We start from the raw sequence: 21,795 nt of genomic DNA on the forward strand, positions 1-21,795 counted from the left end.
AACATCCAGGAAGATCATTAGTTTAGGACTCTACTTTGCGAAACTTATGTAAATATTTAACTTAAAACAAAAGGGAATTAACGTGTTTATTTAGTATACTTTTGTGCAAACCTTGGTGTATTTATAAAGGTTCAGCTTAGCATGTAGTATTTTAGTTATCTTGTAATTAACCCTTTTGAAATATTTAAGAACACTTCTTATATTGTAAATACTTTCTTTGCATGTTAGTATTCCTTTTCCTTTAAATTTTATGATATAATGTGTTGGACTATGTTCATATTGAACTTACTCGTAGGATATATATATATATTGTGTGGATTGTATGAGGTTTGATATAAGGTCCGGAATTAAGGGACCTTGTGATGATGGGTCGTTTGAGTAAACTGATAGTAGTCGATAACTTGGGATGTCCTAAATGAAAACAAAACTCTGCCGAATTTTTGGAAAAAAAAAATAATTACCCTCAAATAAAGAGGATATGTTGGAATCTTTTAACATTAATTGTGTCGGGACTATTACAGTTGGTATCAGAGCCCTGGTATAGGTTCTGGGAAGAAATCAAAAAAGGTTGTTGATGTTCATTAATTTATTGCAGGATGGTACGTACCCGTCAAGAGATTAGAACAGATCTATCCTCTGCAGGGAGGGGGAATAGAAATATAGACTTTTCCGAGGGGCAAGAAGAGAGCCCTTTGGAAGATACTGCTTCACATGCACCGGTAGTATCGACTCAAGCAAGGCATGAAGAATCGTCGGGGCCTCAAATTAGAGAGGCACCAAGGCAAACTGGGGATGTTCGGCCGACCATGTCAGCCCCGCGGGAAAGAGTAGAGGAGGCCCCTCAGACTACACCTGCAGGGCCATCTGTTTCTTATGTTGATCCAATGCTCTTGGCCCAGCTAGTCAAAGCAGTAATGGAAGGTATGGCTAATGCTGCCACTTCTATGCCAGCACCCCCACCTGCACCCATCATACCAACCATTTCAGAAGCAGCTACAGCTACTAATAACGTGGTACAACTAGTTCGTTTGGTGAAAAGTATGAGAGAAATGGGTTGTGAACCCTACTCAGGTGAACAGAATGCTGAAGTGGCGGGAAGGTGAATTAGAAAGGTGGAGAAAACCATGATTCAAATTAAGATACCACATGATCTGCGGGTAGATTGTGTTACTCAATTACTATCAGACGGTGCTATGACTTGGTGGGAGACAGTTCAGTTGAGGAGGGCTACAGAAACCCTATCCTGGGATGACTTCAAGATAGAGTTTGAGAATCAATATTACTCCAAATATCATCGGAAGATGAAGGAATAGGAATTCCTAGCTTTGAGACAGGAGGGAATGTCAGTACTTGAGTATGAGAGACGATTTCATCATCTCTCACTATTCGCACCACATTTTGTCCCATCAGAACAACACATGATAGAAAAGTTAAGGGATGGCTTCAGACAAGAATTGAAGCAGGGGTTGATTGCTTTGCAATTTAAGACAGTAAGGGAACTGATTGAAGCAACACAGGCCTTGGAGGCTTATATGGAAGAAGGCCAATAGAGTCATGGGGGTGCATGAAAACGAAAGGATATGGAATTTTTAGGTAGGCCACGACTTCCAAAGAAAGGTAGAGGCGAACAGTTCCTTCAATTCAAAAAGAAAGGGGGGACGTCAACTAGCTTCCGACAGGATATCGATGGGAGGTCGGGAAGTGGTCAGACCCGCTCCAGGGCTATAGCTGCAAGGGGGCATAATGATCAGAAGGAAATTGGCTACCCTCGATGTGCTCAGTGTGAACAAAGACACCCCGGGAGTTGTATGGTTTCTCCAGGACGATGCTATATATGTCGAGGAGAAGGTCATAAGTGGAAAACCTGTCAGTACTTAGGAAAAGGATGTCATCACTGTGGTGAGAAGGGTCACTTTAAAAGGGAATGCCCCCAGTTAAACACTGAACAGCCTCAGAGACATAGGCAGCAAAGTCAGAGTCATCAGCAGTCTATCACAGTAAACAGACCGGGAAGGTCAACTCAGTCAGGAGCTAACTCAAATAGGGGACGACCCAGAGTGCAAAATGAAAGGGGTCAAGGAAGGGTTTTCCATATAACCCAGGAGGATGTCAAAGCAGCATCAGATGTGGTGGCAGGTATGCTGCAAATGAATGACTATCAAATGCATGTTTTGTTTGATTCTGGTGCCACTCACTCCTTTATAACAAATAAAAATGTAACCAAATTGAGTAAGGAAACAAAAAGGGTAGAAAAAGGATTTATTATTGGGACACCTTTGGGTGAAACTGTGGAAACAAATGTTGTATTGAAAAGGGTGGGAATTAACATTAATGGGTGTGAACTAAAAGCAGATTTAATACCCCTAGAATTAAGTGATTTTGATATAATTCTAGGTATGAATTAGTTGGGAAAAAATAAGGCTCGTCTAGACTGCTTTACAAAAACAGTAACCTTCCAGGTGGCTAAGGGTGAAATAATGGTCTTTAAAGGGGAGATAACTTCCAACTTTTCAAATATGATCTCGGGCATGGTTGCGAGAAAACTACTAAAGAAAGGTTGTACAACATACCTTGCCTATGTGATAAATTTAGAAAAGGGTAAAATAGGACTGTCCGACATTCCAATTGTGAGGGAATTTCCGGATGTATTTCCGGAAGAATTGCCAGGACTACCCCCAGAAAGAGAAGTTGAAGTCACTCTAGATATATTGCCTGGGGTGTCTCCTATAGCCCAACCACCGTATAGAATGGCCCCAAAAGAATTGGATGAGTTGAAAATTCAATTGCAGGAGCTTTTAGACAAAGGGTTCATACGACCAAGCAACTCACCTTGGGGGGCACCTGTATTATTTGTGAAGAAGAAGGATGGAACGTTGAGGCTTTGCATAGATTACCGTCAGCTGAATAAAGTGACGGTAAAGAACAAATATCCACTTCCACGAATAGATGATTTGTTCGATTAGTTGAAGGGTGCCAAAGTATTCTCAAAGATTGATTTAAGATCAGGATACTACCAAATGCGAATCAAGGGGCAAGATGTGCCGAAAACTGCCTTCAGAACTCGCTACGAACACTTTGAGTTCTTAGTGCTACCCTTTGGATTAACTAATGCTCCAACACTTTTTATGGATTTAATGAACCGAGTATTCCAACCATACCTTGATAAGTTTGTTGTCGTATTCATCGATGACATCTTGGTTTATTCCAAATCCTATAAGGAGCATGAACAACACCTGAGACAGACACTACAGACTCCGAGGAGCCGCCAGTTGTATGCCAAGTTGGATAAATGTGACTTCTGGTTAAAAGAAGTTACCTTTTTGGGGCATGTAGTGTCTTCAAAAGGCATTTTTGTGGACCCTTAGAAGGTGGAAGCAGTTTTGAGATGGGAAAGGCCTACTACGGTAACTGAAATACGTAGTTTTCTCGGATTGGCAGGGTATTATAGAAGATTTATCGAAGGGTTTTCAACGATAGCAACTCCATTAACACGACTCACCAGGAAGAACATAAGATGGGAGTGGTCAAAGGAGTGCGATGAGAGCTTTCAAGAATTGAAGAGAAGGCTTACTACTGCCCCCGTACTAATCCTTCCATCCGGAATAGAAGGCTTTGTAGTCTACAGTGATGCCTCAAGAAAAGGACTGGGTTGTGTTCTAATGCAGCATGGAAAAGTAGTTGCCTATGCATCGAGACAACTGAAGACTCATGAAGTCAACTATCCAGTTCACGACTTAGAATTGGCAGCAGTAGTTTTTGCTTTACGAGTATAGAGGCACTACCTATACGGATCCCAGGTCCAAATTTTCACGGATCATAAGAGCCTTAAATATCTGATGTCGTAGAAGGAGTTGAATATGCGACAACGGAGATGGGTAGAATTAATTAAAGACTACGACTGTATTATAGATTATCATCCAGGAAAAGCGAATGTCGTCACGGATGCTTTCAGCCGTAAAGACAAAGTGATTAGGAGTGGACCAACGACTTGGAATGAGGAAACCATGATTGAGCTAAAGAGATTGGGGGCAATATTAGGTGTGAGTCCGGAAGGATCCTTAATGGCTCAACTAAGGGTGAAGTCAGGATATCAAGAGCAAATATTAGAGGCATAGCAACATGATGATGAGGTGTCAAAAGTGAGAATCAAACTGGAATCGGGGGGTGAAACTCTTTTTCCAATGGGTGATGATGGAATAGTGATGTTGGGGCGACGTATGTATGTGCCTGACAACCAAGCCCTTAAACAAAAGTTACTACGAGAAGCTCATGAGTCTAAGTTCACTATACATCCAGGTAGTACTAAGATGTACCAGGATATGAAGCAGCACTACTGGTGGCCAAATATAAGAAAAGAAGTGGTTGGTTACATGGCAAAGTGTAGAATTTGCCAACAAGTAAAAGTAGAACACCGAAAACCAGCAAGGCTGTTACAACCATTACCAATCCCTGAGTGGAAGTGGGAGATGATCACAATGGACTTTGTGTCGGGGCTACCCAGAGGAAAGAGGGGAAATGATGCAATCTGGGTCATTGTGGATCGACTAACTAAGTCTGCCCTTTTCCTACCAGTAAAGATGACAGATCCAGTCAACAAGTTGGCTAAGATTTATGTGAACGAAGTTGTAAGGCTTCATGGAGTCCCAATATCAATTGTTTCAGACCGAGACCCAAGATTTACTTCACGTCTCTGGCCGAGCATACAATGTGCCTTGGGGACAAATTTGAGTATCAGTACTGCCTTTCATCCGCAGACTGATGGCCAATCTGAGAGAGTTATTCAGATCTTAGAAGATTTACTTAGGGTATGTGCTTTGGAATTTGGTGGAAACTAGGAGGAGCACCTGTCACTAGTAGAATTCACGTATAACAACAGTTATCAGAAAACAATTGGAATGGCCCCATTTGAAGCTCTTTATGGCAGAAAGTGTAGGACACCCTTGTGTTGGGAAGAAGTTGGGGACAGAAAGCTGTATGGAGCGGAATTAATACAAATCACTACTGAAAAAGTGAGGATCATTAAGGATCGAATGAAAGTGGCTCATGATAGACAGAAGAAGTATGCAGATATTCGAAGAAGACCACTTGAATTTTGTCCTGGAGATAAAGTATTTCTGAAGGTAGCTCCATGGAAGCACATGCTGAGATTCGGCATGAAGGGGAAGTTAGCTCCGAGGTTCATTGGACCATTCGAAATCCAAAAACGTATCGAACCTATAGCTTATGAAATAAACTTGCCCTCACAGTTGGCCAAGGTTCACAATGTATTCCATGTTTCTTTGCTGCGAAAAGCCGATGTAGACCCTTCGAGAGTGTTACCTCAAGTGCCAGTGGAGGTAAAAGAAGACTTAACACTTGAGGTAAGACCGATAAAGATACTCGATTGGGGCGAGAAAGAACTTCGTAATAAGAAAGTTCCCATCATCAGAGTCTTATGGTGAAGCTCACAAATCGAGGAAGAAACATGGGAGAGAGAATCAGAAATGAGATGAAAATTCCCCGACTTGTTTATAAACTCAGGTACATCACTTAAATTTTGAGGATAAAATTTCTATTAGGAGGGGAGAATGTAAACCCCGGGAAAAAATAATAAATAAATAAAAGTGAAGAAATTCATGTATATGATTAAATAAAAATAGAAATTCAGAAATTTTTAAATATAAATTTCTGGGCGAAATAATTCGAGACATTATAATAAACCCGGTACTGTTGAGGTTTAGATTTAATTGAAGAGAATAATGCACTTAAAGGAAAAAGGGGGTCTAAATGTAAATAAAGGAAAATATAGAGTATAAATACTCTCTCCTAACCAAAAAAATCTGTAGGAACCATAAGGAGAGAAAATAGGGAGTTTTATACCCTTTCTCAAGAAATCAAGAGAGAAACACTAAAATTTTAAGAACTCATCCAAGATTAAGAGCTTAAAGATGGGATAAACACTTGAAGCAAAGGATTACCAAGAAATTGAACAAGAAGAAAAGACAGGAGGGGAATTGAACAAGAAGAAAAGAAAAGAGGGAGTTGAGAATCTTCAACTGGTTGAAGTTCAAAATCTTAATTTGTACCGAGTAAGGTATTCTAAACATGATCTTAAAAAAAATTCATTTTTAAATTCGATAAAGAATTAATGCCTTGATATTGAATCATAGGTTAGGGTTCTTAGACATAAATTGGGGAAAAAGTACTTATTATTGAGATTAAGTTAATTCATGTGTGTGGTATGTAGTTTATGAAAGTATTGTGTGAAGGGAAGGGGGAGACGAGTCTGGACAGACTTGTCTCCTAACTTTCGATGAGATGTCGTGTAGAAGGATGAGGGGATTAGGATCGGGTTCCTCATAGAAATTGTAGATTTGAATGTTAGCTAACAAGGAAACTGGTCTTGCTCAATTTGGAAAAGTAGAACTCCAGTTATGGGTTACCAACTAAGACTGAGTTGTGACTGATTTTGTAGGGCAGTAGGACTAATTAGTAAATGAACAATTTTGACTATCTTGGAGGCAAAATTGGGTTCTCCTCCCTCAGAGAACTAGTAGCCTCATGTCTTAGCTTTCCAACGAGATCAATCTCAGTTAAAATGGAGTTTTAGAACTTTAGATATAGTTAAAAATCTGATGAGTGTTCAGACAGTAACAGTTGGAAATTGGACAGTAACAGTTCAAAGTTATACAGTAACAGTTGGAAATTGGACAGTAACAGTTCAAAGTCAGACAGTAACAGTTCAAAGTCAAACAGTAACAGTTCAAAGTCAGACAGTAACGGTTGGAAAAGTCAGACAGTAACGGTTGGAAAAGTTAAACAGTAACAGTTCAAAGTCAGACAGTAATTGTTGGAAAAGTCAAACAGTAACAGTTCAAAGTCAAACAGTAACAGTTCAAAGTCAAACAGTAACAATTCAAAGTCAGACAATAACAGTTGAAAATTGGACAGTAACAGTTCAAAGTTAGACAGTAACAGTTGAAAATTGGACAGTAAACAGTTCAAAGTTAGACAGTAACAGTAGACTTTCATGTGAATACTATAAATAAGAATATAAAAGAATTGAGTCATACGAACACTTGTGTATTGAGATATTAACTCTGAAAATATACATGATATATGTATGTATGTTATTATGAGGAAATGAACATGCATAGAAAGTAACATATGTGTAATGGATGAATATAAATTTTCTATAATATCGGCTTGAAAGAATCATAACAAAAAAAAAAACTTCCTTGTGATTCAGGAGGAGCAACCAGGATCGGATCTTCTGTTAGGGGAGGTCGCGAGACAGGCGAAGCAGGTGCATGATTTTCCCTCCTATTTGCTCTTATACAATTTAGAATCCTTCTGGTGAATGCAATTATAATAAATATCGTGTTCAATGTAAATAAAGCCTAGTGTATTTACAAGATTAGCTTCGGCTAATGGCATCCATGATAGGATTGCCGGGAAATGATTTACACGATTAGCTTCGGCTAATGGCATCCGTGATGGGATTGCCGGGATATGATTTACACGATTAGCTTGCAAGGTCACCCAGTTTATGCAAGTAAATAAGATTATTCAATTAAGAATATACAAATGGGTGTTAATTGGGTTTAAAAGATTTACAAGCAAAATATAAGTTCTTTGTTAGAATTCTCATGGATTCGATAGAAAGTTAATACTTCATTCGTATTCATTACATGAGCATACATATATTCTTTATCAACATAATGGTATGTTTATTTATGTAACAGGTCAATCAAACATCCAGGAAGATCATTAGTTTAGGACTCTACTTTGCGAAACTTATGTAAATATTTAACTTAAAACAAAAGGGAATTAACGTGTTTATTTAGTATACTTTTGTGCAAACCTTGGTGTATTTATAAAGGTTCAGCTTAGCATGTAGTATTTTAGTTATCTTGTAATTAACCCTTTTGAAATATTTGAAATATTTAAGAACACTTCTTATATTGTAAATACTTTCTTTGCATGTTAGTATTCCTTTTCCTTTAAATTTTATGATATAATGTGTTGGACTATGTTCATATTGAACTTACTCGTAGGATATATATATATATATATATATATATATATGTATTGTGTGGATTGTATGAGGTTTGATATAAGGTCTGGAATTAAGGGACCTTGTGATGATGGGTCGTTTGAGTAAACTGATAGTAGTCGATAACTTGGGATGTCCTAAATGCAAACGAAACTCTGCCGAATTTTTGGAAAAAAAAAATAATAATTTACCCTCAAATAAAGAGGATATGTTGGAATCTTTTAACATTGATTGTGTCAGGACTATTACATTTACAGTCAAGTCATATACTCTTGCTTGCAGGACAACAACCTGAGAAGCTCCTAACGACTCATCATTTTATCCTTATGGCTTAGGACAATTTCAAAATGAGAAGATAATTCTAAACTCAAAATTATTTAGTGAAATCACACCTTAAAGAGCTTCAGAGCATTTGAACAACAAATTAATTATGTATTTGCCCTAAACAGAGTATATAGATGGTCTAACAAATATTTTCATGTACTAGTGAGACTTGTTTAGGCTCAATAGAAAGCATGGTCACGCAAAACCAGAGTAGTGGCCTAAAATGACGATAACAAGAGATCTACCCGTAGGATCGGGTGCAAATTTTTACAGGAGATTCTATAAGTTGTTTTCACATTAAAAACCACTCAGTATTTATCAGAGCATTGGATCTCCAAAAATCAAGCTCATAAGTTATTATTTGGGATAATTTTGTTATTTTTCCTTAATTTTCATAGATTTATTGTTTATTTTCATATTTTATGTTATTTCCTGTTATGTTTTGGGATTCTGATTTTGTTTCCAATCTTGGTTGATTTTTCTATTCTACAAAAGGGATTGTAAACCGCTTTAGGAGGTAGACTTCATCCAATTAATATTTTATAAATAAAATAAGGTTTTGGGATTCTTTGTGTTTTAACATAATTCTGATGCAACCATATTATTCGATAGTTTCACCCATATTTAACTAGTGTTTTGCCTATGTTTTATATATAAAATGTCTCGATATTCTTTGTTTTATATTTTGAAGGCACTTTTGGATGAAAGATGCAAAAAGGAGTAAATTAGAGGTAATTAGCAGATTAGACCTTCAGTCGATGTTTTGTTCAGTGCGTGAGCTATAGCGGTCGAAATGAAGTGATTCTAGTGGTATTAAAAAGATAACATACATACCTTTCTGGACCTATAAGGTAAGAAAATAAAATAAAAAAGAGCATGGAAATCGCAGCCTTCAAAGTCAAATCTTGCAATCTGCCAATGTTGACCTTCGGCCATTCAAACTTGAATATCTGGAGCTATAAAAGTTCAATTGATGCAAACTCAATTGTTTTCGATTCCTGACTAAAACAACTATCAACGCTCCAAATTTTAGCCAAAAAGGATGTCATATTAGGGAGATATGATTTTTAAAAGATGACAACTGAATTCTGCCAGCAAATAGGTTTCGTGAAGAAACGAGTCCAAATTACGTTCCAAAGCATCTAAATCGACATCCAAGTTTTTATTTCAGCAATTTATATCCTCTAAGTTAAAGCTTGAAGATTTCATGCAAGTCTATTTCTCCTTTTTTAGGAAAATAGTTACTGAAGTACTTAAATGTAAACTCTATACTTAAGGGAGGACTATTTTGTAAAATAGAGACTAGGGTTTCCTAAGATATAAAAAGAATGAGAGAAGAGAAGGGGGGTAGCCAGCCAAGAAGAGAAAAATGCCCTCTTCCTCTAAGAAACCTGAAATCATGCATTCGTCCTTCTTTTTGATTAGTTGTTCAACAAACATGCAAGGCTAAACTAGTTTTCTTAGTTGCAAGGACACGGAAACCTTCGGATTTCAAGAACTGTGAGATTTATTTTACCTTTTCTTTTCAGTTTATATGATGAATATATTTGTTCTCCTATGCTTATTTTTCCTATGATTGTTTATTTTAATTGCTAGAGCGGACTCTAAGTTATTATTGTAGGCAATCTATTTCTAAGTTTGATATCAAAACCGGAGTTGTGGTATATGAACTTGTGAAGCAACTGAGTTTATTAATTGTGGCGGATCTATGTTATTAATCTTAGGGAGATTATTCAATCAAATCAAACATAGACTGCGGACAATTACGTTTTCTTGATTAATCAACTTATCTAGTTCTTAAGGCTGCCATTGAATTAAATTGCTAGTGTGGACACTGTGGTTGTTTGATGGTTAGGGTTAGTTATATGGCGGATCCGTTAACTAACCAATGTTAAGAAGAGATAAATATTCAGAATATAAATTGATGTTTTGTTTCCATGATCAGTTTTGATTTCCGTAGGTGGATGTTTACTTGCAACCAAGGTTTGTTCTCTTGATGATTTTCTGAATTTATTTAATTTTGCTTGATAGTTTTCTATTTTCTTTTGCTTTAGTCTAGAGAACGTCCAAACCCCCTCAAATTGCATATCATCTAGCATAAAAATCTGACTTGAACCTTCCTCGTGGGATCGACCCCTTGCTTGCTCTATACTATCTTGTGTGCTATGTTTTAAGCTAGGGTCATTAATTTATGCGACCGCGACATCGCAACAAATTCCAGTCTATCTTTCTGTCTTTCTATGCTTGCAGCTATATTGTTGTGCTTCCACTTGCATTAATCTTTCAAAACCATTGTCGCACGTGGTGCGGTGTCGCAGCAATCGTCCTTCAGGAGTTGAGAATGGGATGGGGAAATGGATAGGACAATCTTGTCCTTTATTAGTGGAAAGAGAGAATGACAGTCGCCACCTAATATTTTGGTCATTGGGAACCCTAACTAGTCTGGTTACGTAGAGAGAAGGTATTAACACCCCTAAAATGCCTTACTTGAGGTAAGCTACATTATTTAATTGTCTGATATAACTAAAGTATTTTGTGTTTTCTAATTGTTGGTTTATCTAAGGTTTAAGAAAAGTCCTCATTGATAAAGATATCCTCATCATATCAGGTAAAAACCTAACCGTTCTAATGTCTATATAAAAAAAGAACAACCTTTTTATTTAATATAGGGAATATGTCTTACGTATAAGTTTATAATCTCAAATACTAAAAGAAAACAAAATAGTTTTTTTGTATTTTTGAAATATAGGCCTAGTTCTCATCGCTTTAATAAACTGGTTATTAAAGTTCAAAATGCATGCTAACACATACCTTTTTCTTGAAATTTTTGTATGAAAATATGATATGAATTTTTTACATTTTTTAGACACATGGTCGTATGCATGAAAACAAGATATTTTTTTTGTTTTCTATATTTTTTTTGCAACATTTCAGAGAAAATCAGGTGTTTTAATACTGGATTTGTATCTTTGCAGTGTAAAAATGCAAACCAATATAAAGCAAAATTGATAGAAAAATACGCGAGAAAATCAAAAAATTTTGAAAAGTTTTTTTTTTTGGAATTTCTTGTTTTTTTATTTCATATATAATAGTATATATTGTTATTATATTATTATAATATATAAATAAATACATTGGGTTGAGCCAGGCCGAATTATGTGGGTTGAGCCCAACATAGTTAGGCCAAGACTGACCTAGAAAAAAATAGGGTCGAGGTCGACCCAAAAGAGTTGGGCCGATATTGGCCCAAAATAGGGTCTTATCTAAGGGGACTAGGCTAGACCCGACCTAGTTAGTTTGGTCTGAGTCGGCATTGGTCCGGCCTAGGAACAGTGGGCTCTCCACCATTCACTAGCAGAATAGTAGAGATGGTGGCCAAAGAAGAAGAAGAAGAAGGGGAAGCTGACCTAGCCGTGGCGCATGACAGCATTCATCCCTACTGGAGCTGGAGCTGCTGGTTCTTCTTCAAACCGAGGTGGCTATGCATTGGGGGAGCTATTTCGCTGGTCGGTGGAGAAAGATTTAAAGGGAACTGGGAAGTTCCTCTTCCTTTCTAGGCAATACCAAAGGGTGTTCTTCTCCATTTTCTTTCCTTTTTTTCTCTCTGTTTTTCTTTTTCTTCCCTTCATTTTCCTCTCTTTGTTTTCCCCTGTTTTTTCTTTCTATTTTTTTCCTTTTGTTTCGTTTTTTTTCTTCCTTTTTTTCTCTTTTTTTCATCTCTATGATGTCGTCTCCCCTACTCCTGGTGAGGGGGGTATTTATAAGGGGAAGGGGGACAGAGAGCTATCCTACCCCTGTCTAGTCACGCTAAAGGGGTAGGGTGGTTGGGCGGCTACTATGCAACTACCCTAGGGCCGCCCACATGGCTTGTCCCCTCTGTTTTTTCATCTTGATGGTAGACCATAGGGGGTGTGGGTTGTGTCGGTGTTTTTGAGCAAGTGAGATAGGGAGAGAGAGAGAGAGAGAGACGCTGCAAAGGAGGGGAAAAAACCTTTTTCCCCTCCCTGCAGCGCATCCAAGGGAAGAAGAAGATGTATAGTGCAATCAAAATGGCATTGTTTTTTAGTTTTGTCATCTTTTTTTTTTTAATAACAGTGAATGAAACGACATCATTTTGTACAAAATGTGTCGTTACATTTAAATGAAAATGGCACCTAAGAAGTCCTTGTTTCCAAATCAGTCTTTAATTTTTTATTTATTCAATCAAGTCCTCAATTGAGATTTTGATTTTAAGAATCAATTCAATTGCATCCCTACCAAATTCAAATGCCATCCATAAAGTTGGCCGCCTTTTTCATTTTAATCATTGGTTTTGAATTTGTGCATTTTTACCCTCAATTGATCAACAAACTTTTAATTTCTTCAATTTGGCCCCTGATTCGGTCAATTTCAACCCCTATATTAACGTGCCTTTTCCAGTTTGGTCCTTGTCATAACCCATTTTTGGGTTATTCCCCGATTCACATTTTTTCTCTCTTCAAAAAATACAAAAAACAATTATCAAAAAAATATAACAGTGAAAAGAGGATGCCAGAACGCTTAGAAAATGGTCAAAAATTGGTTGAGGAGGTTCAAAAATACAAAAATTGAAATTTGACAATATATCGTTGACCGATGAGAGCCTTGTTGATGAAGAAAATTCAATTTGAGGAAGAAAAGTCCAAAATCAGATGTTTATGGACTCAATTAAATTTTATTAAAGGTTTAATTGAATTTATGAAGGGTTTGATTGCAAGAAAAATTGATTTTGTAGTTAATTTGGGCTTTAATTAGAAGCATTGAAAGTTTTGGGGTCAAATTATAATTTTTGAGAGTTAATTTGATCAAATCAGGGGCTTAATTGCATAAATATTGAAGTTTGATGGCCAATTAGGGACTTAATTGAAGAAATCTAAAACCAAGGACCAAAATGAAAAACGCGCATAAATAGAGGGGCTGCAATTAAACCGAATCAGGGGTGAAATTGAAGAAATTGAAGAAATCTGAAACCAAGAACCAAAGTGAAAAAGGCGGCCAACTTCAAGGCCGCTGTTTGATTTTTGGCAGGGATGCAATTGCATTGATTTTTAAATCAAAATTGCAATTGAGGTCTTGATTGAACAAATTACAAATTGAGGACCAATGTGAACTCTGACACGTTTTTGCCGCCTTTTCCTTTTAAATGAAACGGCGCGTTTTGTCCAAAACGTCATCGTTTCATACATTGTTCATTAAAAAAAAGACCCAAAACGGTGTCGTTTTGAACGACACCGTACGTCTTCTTCTTCCCTTGGACGTGCAGAAAACATGGGAAGGGAGCTTTTGTTCCCCTGCGTTTTCCACCGCCTTCCCCTTCAAAAAGACGCCGCCCAAAAACTTTATCTTGCTCAACTAGCCCATGGCCTCCCACGTGTTGGAGAAACGGAGGAGACGTGCCTCCTCGGGCAATCATGGGGCGGCAGCACAGCGGCCGCCCCACCCATGTCTCTCCCCTGTTTTCCTATAAATACAGGGGAGACGAAGAGACAAGGGGGGAGAAGAAGAAAAAAAGTGCAGAGCAGAAAGAGAAGAGAGAGAGCAGAAGAAAGGAGGAAGAGGAGAAAGAAAGAAAAAAACAGAGAGAGGAAGAGAGAAGAAATAAAAATGAGAAGAAAAACATAGAAAAAGGAAGAAGAACAAAACAAAGGAGGAGCTGCCACCAACACCATCGCCGCCTGGAACCACCGCCACCGCTGGCCATCACTGACGACCGAGGCTTCTCCAGAAAAACCCTAGTTATCTTTATTTCTTACTGTGGGGTTTTATTTTTTTGCTTTAACTGATCTTGATTCTCTTCGAAACTTGTTATCTTTATTTCTTACTCTAGTTAACTTCATGACATAATCAATGTGACGCAACCTGACCACCTCATCCAAACAAGAAATCCGAATAATCGAGAAAGTTTTGGGTCAAAATCCGAATAAACAAGTTGCTTGCATTAAACCCCACTATTGAAGGAATAATAGAGAATGGAATTTTGGTCAAAAAGTTGCCTCAGATTCTATTCTTTGACATAGACAAATTGACCATATAATAATCATAAATATAATTGTGTATGAAAATTAATAATAATAATAATAATAATAATAGATTGAGATTTTAGATTAACCGAGCTAAAGGTCACATTTTGGTTCGGGTTAAAGGAGGTCTCTTGATTGAGATTTCAGGTTAACCGAGCTAAAGGTCACATTTTGGTTCGGGTTAAAGGAGGTCTCTTGATTGAGATTTCAGGTTAACTAAGCTGAAGAAAACATTTTTGTTATGGTTAAAGGGAATCGTCTAGTTAAATGGCGTTACTAGATTAAGATTTCAGGTTAACCGAGTTGAAGGTAACATTTTGGTTCTGGTTAAAAGGAATCGCTAGATTGGGATTTCAGGTTAGCCAAGTTGTTTTTCAGATTTTTTTTCTAGTTAAAAGGGATCGCCTGATTGGGATTTTAGGTTGACCAAACTTTTGGCAATAATTTTGGTTCTGGATAAAGGGAATCACCAAATTAGGATTTCAGGATAACCAAGTTGTACACAATTTGACCGTAGTTCTGGTTGAAAGGGATTGCTGCGAAAATAAAGTTCTAGTTCAACCAAACAAAAAGCTTTGAGAAGATTAGTTTTGAAAGAACAATTTATTTGTCTTTACAAACTTACTACACCAAACACTTAACAAGTCTTTGCTCTGTAAGTATTGTAAAGAGAGGGCATTTGTTGCTACCCAATTTTTTACTCCATTTTGAATAAAACCCTAAAAAATGCATTCTTTAAGTATTTGCATTATTTTCAGCGTCTTTTCCAAAGAATTTAAAATAAAACAAATCTACTTTCAACTCATTCAGTTGTTAACGTGCTTATTAAGTCAACATTGATATTGATTTTTTTTTTCAAAAAAATCAAAATATAATAAAATAAGAAAAATTAAATTGAACAAAAGGAACAAATGTGAAAAGAAAGAAGTTGAGGGACCAGATTATTATTGGGTTAACTTGGTCACCAAGTTTGCTTGAGACCAAGCGATTGAAAATAACAAACTTGCTTTGTTTATAAATAGATGGTTGCACCAAAAAAAAAAACAGAGAGAGCATTAGCAAAATAAAATAAAATAAAGGAAGTGAATTATTTAAAGAGGCTAACAAAAAATAACTAGAAACAAACCTTCTCTCTCTAGAAAAAAAAAAACGTGATATCTACCCATTCCATCTTCCATACACTCATCATCTTCAATCTCCCCTACAGCTATCTCCTTCCTCACAATCCAAAAAAAAAAAAAAAACCTATCCCCATTATATTGAAACCTAGAAGCCAGCAAAGATTACCTTCTTCCTTGGACTCGCTGCCTTTTCTTCTTTCCTTTAGACTAGCACCAACCCAAACTAGTCTCACTCCCCAGCCTTTCTATCGATAACCTAGCAACCTCTATAACCACTGTTGCTACCCAATTTTTGACCCATGTTTTAATAATTTTCAAAAATAAAAAAATAAAAAAATAAAAAATAAGGGTTTACATGTGGCGACAACATAGAGCATCAGGGCTAATATTAAAGAAGCAATATGTCAAGGAGATAATTACTGAATCATATATAATTACTGCAATATAAAATACCATAGATATATGATTTGATTCGTGCTGGTTATGGAAAATAATCACTGCAATAAAAAAATACCATATATATAGGATTTGTTGGTGCTGGTTATAGAAGACAAGCTCTACAATAATTATTGCAATATTTCCTTAAATAAAACGTGTAGAGATTTTCTATATAAATGAACATCCAGCACGGGGAAGAAGGCAGAAAAAGGACAAATCTTTTTTAAAGAGAGAAATTTAGTGCAACCACCAAAAAAAAACCTAAACCTAATTTTTTCTCCCAGCCGAAACCAAGCCATCGCCCCCTCTCCCCTGATGTTTTTTTTGGGTTTGCAGTCTTTCCCCCAGCTATCTTCTTCTCCTCCCTCAGCTCCCACATGCACGACCTTCCCTTTTCAGCTGAACACAAACTCACGGTCTTCTTTCCCAACCAAGAGGCAGCCGGCGCCGCTCTCCCTCTCCACAACTACCGTCACTGCTCCTCCCCTTTTCTCAGAAGACTTTCCCTCTGCACACAAGCTTCTCTTCTCCCTTCGCCAGACCTCACTTCCCCAGCTTGCAACCACTGTGAACACCACTTACAAGCCTTCACTCTCTGTCAACACAACCCCAGGAAACGGCTCTCCACTCATCCCATCTCCCCCTCAGCTCAGCCCCGCCTGATAAACATTCAAAACCAGAAGCCACAGCCAGCCCTTCCCCCCGACAGTAACAGGGAAGCAACACCAGAACCTCAGACCGGCCTCCCTCGAAAAATCCCAGCAGCTAGCAGCACCACCTCTGCTGAACCATGGCCAGCACCAACAGCAACCAGGAACGAGCTGAGCCACCCGCCCAGCTGTAGCCTCCTCCGCAGCCATATCCTTCCTAAGCCGTAGTGATGGAACCAGCAGAAGCCACACCTTTCCTCGGCCACAGTAGCAGAATCAGCAGAAGCCATCCTTCCCTTCCAGCAACACGAGAACAGAGGGAGTTTCTTTCCTTCATCCTTTCGTTACTGTGAGAAAGGAAAACAGAACGGAGGAGAGGGAGAGAAGAGAAACGGAAGCAAAATAAACCGGAAAGAACAGAGACGCGAGAGAACAGCGGGCGAGCGCAGACAGTGAGGACGGAAGAAATCGGGTTCACCAGCAGACCAGGTAAGCTGTCTCTCTTTTCTTACCAGCTTTGCATGCATTCTTGGTTGCATTGTTACTGTTCAAGTGAAATTTAATTCACTTGAACAGTAACCAGCCAAGGCACGCGTGAGTTTCTGCCCAGCCGGGTCACTGGTTTGGGCCAGTGACCCGGCTATGCCTGCTGGGTTCAGCCCAGCCACTTGGGCCGCGCTGGACCCAGCCCCTAAAAAAAAATGAGTAATATCGTTGTTTTTTGTGTATTTTTTTTGTGGTTTTTTTTGTATTTTTATATTGTAAAAATACAAATCTTGTATTTAGAATACCCGGTTTTCGACGCAATGTGACAAATATACATATATATCAAAAAAAATATTTTCATGCATACGGCCAATACCCTAACATCTTTTTGAATTTCCTTTTAAAAAAAAAACATATATTTGAAGTTTCAAAAATGTGTTTTCGCATGGATTTCTTAAACACAACAAAAAATTATTTTCTTGCATTTCTGGATTTTACAACATGTTTGTAAAACTCCAAAGGGTATTGGCCAATATTTCAAAAAATATAAAAATCTTATTTTTTGGGGGAATTCATCTATTATTCACCGTTAATGTTTGGATAAAGAAATCCCAAAGGGATGAATATCCAAAATATTATTGGGAATAATTTATCCATTATTCACCGTTAATGTTTGGATAAAGAAATCCCAAAGGGATGAATATCCAAAATATTATTGGGAATAATTTGTTATTATTCGCTGTTAATGTTTGGATAAAGAAACCCCAAGTGGTTAATATCCAAAATATTTTTCTAGGAATAATAAGTCATCACACATCCTTGAAAGAAGCCTTAATTATAATTGAGGACATTTCAATTTTTGACTCCACAGTTTACGAGCCGTGAGAGTATGAAATACTAAGGGAAAAATGAGCTTTTAAAGCACATGGAATCTCCTTGGATTTCTATCTTAATAAATTTAATTTGAATCAAACACAGATTTCAAGAGATCTGCATTGGTTCTCCTTGGTACTTTGTAGATATATCTAAGGGTGTGATCCACATTGACCAAGGGTTCTTTCTTTTTAGACTTTCAAGTCCAAGTTTGTTCATCATAGCAAAACGTATCCTAGGAAAACACCAACACCATAGTAATTATAAGACAAACCAAACACCAAGCAGCTTACCTTAGGTAGGACGTACTAGGGGTGCTAATACCTTCCCTTTACGCAACCAGTCTCATGCCTTAGAATCTCTGAAAGACCAGTTAGGTTTCCTAGTGACCATAATACTAGGTGGCGACTCCTTTATTCACAAAAACAAATAAACCTGAAATCAAACAAAAAATCGCCATCAGATGCCGCGCGGGGGACGTGCGACAGAATGGCGACTCCACTGGGGACCCTTGGACTAAGCTTGGTAATTGTTTTTTTTATGCTATGTGTTGTTGTTTTTTTTCTCTGAATGATACTTGGTTTAAAAGCTTTAGCATGCATCTTTACATTCTGTCATACATGGTATTATTCATCCATCACTTTATTATTATTTTCTTTTTGAGAGCACACATATTAAATTTTAAGTTAAGTGGGGGACTAGCAGCTTGCCTTATGACTTGAGTCAAGGTTTAAGTTTGTGTAAACCCCAACTCTTTGCTGAGTGTTTAGACTGATAGTGATTGGTACATGTACCATCCCACTATCTGCTGAACCCCCATATTGCCTTTACGAGGGTGATCACTAGGACAGCAAGAGACCCTTTTTAGAGACCAAGTAGTAAACCTACCCTATGTCTCACATAAAGGAATTAGAACCTATCATTAGGATGTATGCTCCATAATATCGTTTTGCATCTAAACAAGCCTAAGCTCAAAGCATCTTGAATCTTAAGACCTTCATTCAAAAGCTAGCCAAGGGAGAGATGTTCCAGAGTTGGGAGACCCAAGAAGCTCCATAGGTGTTCAAATTTAATCAACAACGCTTGTTTGATCATGATATTGTGCTGTTTGCCTTTTTCACTTTTTTAAATCGAGGTTCCAAATGTCAATGGAATTTTATCCTTGTTTTTTTTTTTAGCCAAACTTTTCCTTTTAATGAGATCATGCATTTTCAAAAGTTCATCTTTATGTTTTTACTATGCATTTACACATCACTTTCCGCTTTTAAAAACCCTAAAAGCAGATCTTCCATAACAAAACTTGCACTTCACACTGAGAATGAATGGCCGAACTTTAAAGAATACATATTAGTTGAAGAAGAAGAAGAATAAGAGAAAAATAACATTTGGGGATTCACAAAATTAATAAAGCAGCATGGACAAGCTTGGAAACCTGCTAGAGAGGAAACTTGAAACCATAGATGTGGGCAATGAAGATTAAGAGAAAAACTAAGGATAGGGATTATGATCACCCCTAAAGAAAGAGAAGAGTTGATTGCACTACTCCAAGATTATGTAGATTTTTTTTTCCTGGTCCTACAAGGATATGTCTGGTTTGTATAGGGTACCACTAGTAGAAGGATGCAAATCGGTTAAGCAAAGGTTGAGAAGGACCAATCTGAATGTCTTGATCAAGGTAAAGACATAAATTGAAAAGTAGTGGAATGCTGGTTTTCTAGAAATAGTCAAGTATCCATAATGTGTGTCCAACATAGGGGGAGTACCCGAAGAGGAAGATAAAATCAGAGTTTGTGTGGACTTTAGGGACTTAAACCGGACTAGCCCTAAAAATATTTTTTCTCTACCACACCTAGATATGTTGGTTGACAATGCATCACGTAGCTACACATATTCCTTTATGGATGGATTTTTTGGGCTACAATCAGATAAAAATGACAAGAGGATAAGAAGAAGAAACCTTTGTAACACCATGAGGAACCTTTTGCTACAAAGTCATGCATTGGGTTAAAGAACGTTGGGGCCACCTATCAAAGGGCTATGGTGACTTTGTTTCACGACATGATGCACAAAGAGATTGAAGTATACGTTGATGACATGATTGCTAAATTTAGAGAGGGAGAGAATCATGTCCAAATATTGAAGAAATTATTTGAAAGACTAAGGAAATATAAGTTGAGGCTTAAACCAACGAGGTGTTCATTCGGGGTGAAATCTGGGAAGTTGTTAGAATTTATGGTGAGTGACAAAGGGATAAAAGTGGATCCTAACAAAGTAAAGGCTATTCAATCTATGTCACCTCCCAAGACTGAGAAGGATGTAATAAGGTTCTTAGGAAGTTTGAATTACATTGCTCGGTTTATATCCCAATTAACCATGACTTGTGACCCAATCTTCGATTGTTAAGGAAGAAGAATCTTGGAATTTGGAATAATAGTGTGAAGAAGTTTCGAAAAAATCAAGCAGTACCTACTAAATCCACCCCTATCTATCAAGTCGAATTGCAAAATGACAAGTTCTACTGGCTGAGTACAACATAGTATATATGACAAGGAAAGCCATGAAAGGGAATGTCATCGCCGATCACCTACCTGACCATGCTATGAAAGATTATGAGCTGTTAAACTTTGATTTTTTCTGATAAAGATGTGCTTTCAGTCGAGGAAGGGAAAACAGATTGGTGGATTATGTACTTTGATGTTGATGTGGTAACGGAGTGGGGGCAGTGCTAATCTCTCCTGATAAGAAACAATATCCGGCTTAGTTGAAAGAGAAATAGATGGAAACCCTTGGTACTATGATATCAAGAATTTCATCTAAAACCAGACATATCCCATGGGGGCATCCAAAATCAACAATAAGACTTTGAGGAGGTTGGCAATGGATTTCTATTTTGATGGGGAAACTTTGTATAAGAAATCATCTGACAGAACTTTGTTGAGATGTTTGGATGACGTGGAGGCAAAAAGTGGTGAAGAAATTATGGAAAGAGATTTGATTTGTCGTTATGGTCCACTAGAAAAAATTATAACTAATAATACCCAGAACTTCAATGGCAGATGATAATAGAACTCTGCCCTAAATGGAAAATCAAGCATTCCAATTCCTCGCTGTATAGGCCAAAGATGAATGGTGCGGTAGAAGCTGCTAACAAAAATGCCAAAAATATTATTTAGAAGATAGTGGTCACCTATAAGGATTGGCATAACATGTTGTCATTTGCTCTTCATGTGTACCGCACTGCGGTCCGAACTTCAACAGGAGCCACCCCGTACACTTTGGTATATGGAATGAAGGTGTTGATGCTTTTAGAGGTAGAAATCCCCTCATTAAGAGTATTGGTAGACTTTAAGTTAGAAGAGGTGGAAAGGGTAAAAGTTAGATATGAACAACTGAATTTGATCAATAAAAAGAGGATAGCTGCAATCTGCCATCATCAATAATACCAAAGAAGGATGGCCAAATCATAGGACAAGAAGGTCCGACCTCGAGAATTTCATGAAAGAGATCTTGTACTGAAGAAAATATTGCCTTTACCAGGAAAAGATCAGATGGGTGCCAAACAATGAGAGCCCTTACGTGGTAAAGGAAGCGTTCTCGGGAGGAGCTTTATTGTTATCCAGAATGGATGGAGAAAATCTAGTTAGACCTGTGAATTCTAACTCCATAAAGAAATACTATGCTTCCCAATCAATAATAATAATAATAAAAAAAGTCCGGTCATGAATTCTCTATGTAAAGAACCCTTTCTTTATAAAGCGCATGATCTCTTAGCATTCAAAATCTTTTACTGTTTTTACGCATGACTAAGAAGATGACTCCATCAATTCTCA

Source organism: Populus trichocarpa, chromosome 10 (assembly GCF_000002775.5).
Source record: "Populus trichocarpa isolate Nisqually-1 chromosome 10, P.trichocarpa_v4.1, whole genome shotgun sequence".
NCBI lineage: Eukaryota > Viridiplantae > Streptophyta > Magnoliopsida > Malpighiales > Salicaceae > Populus > Populus trichocarpa.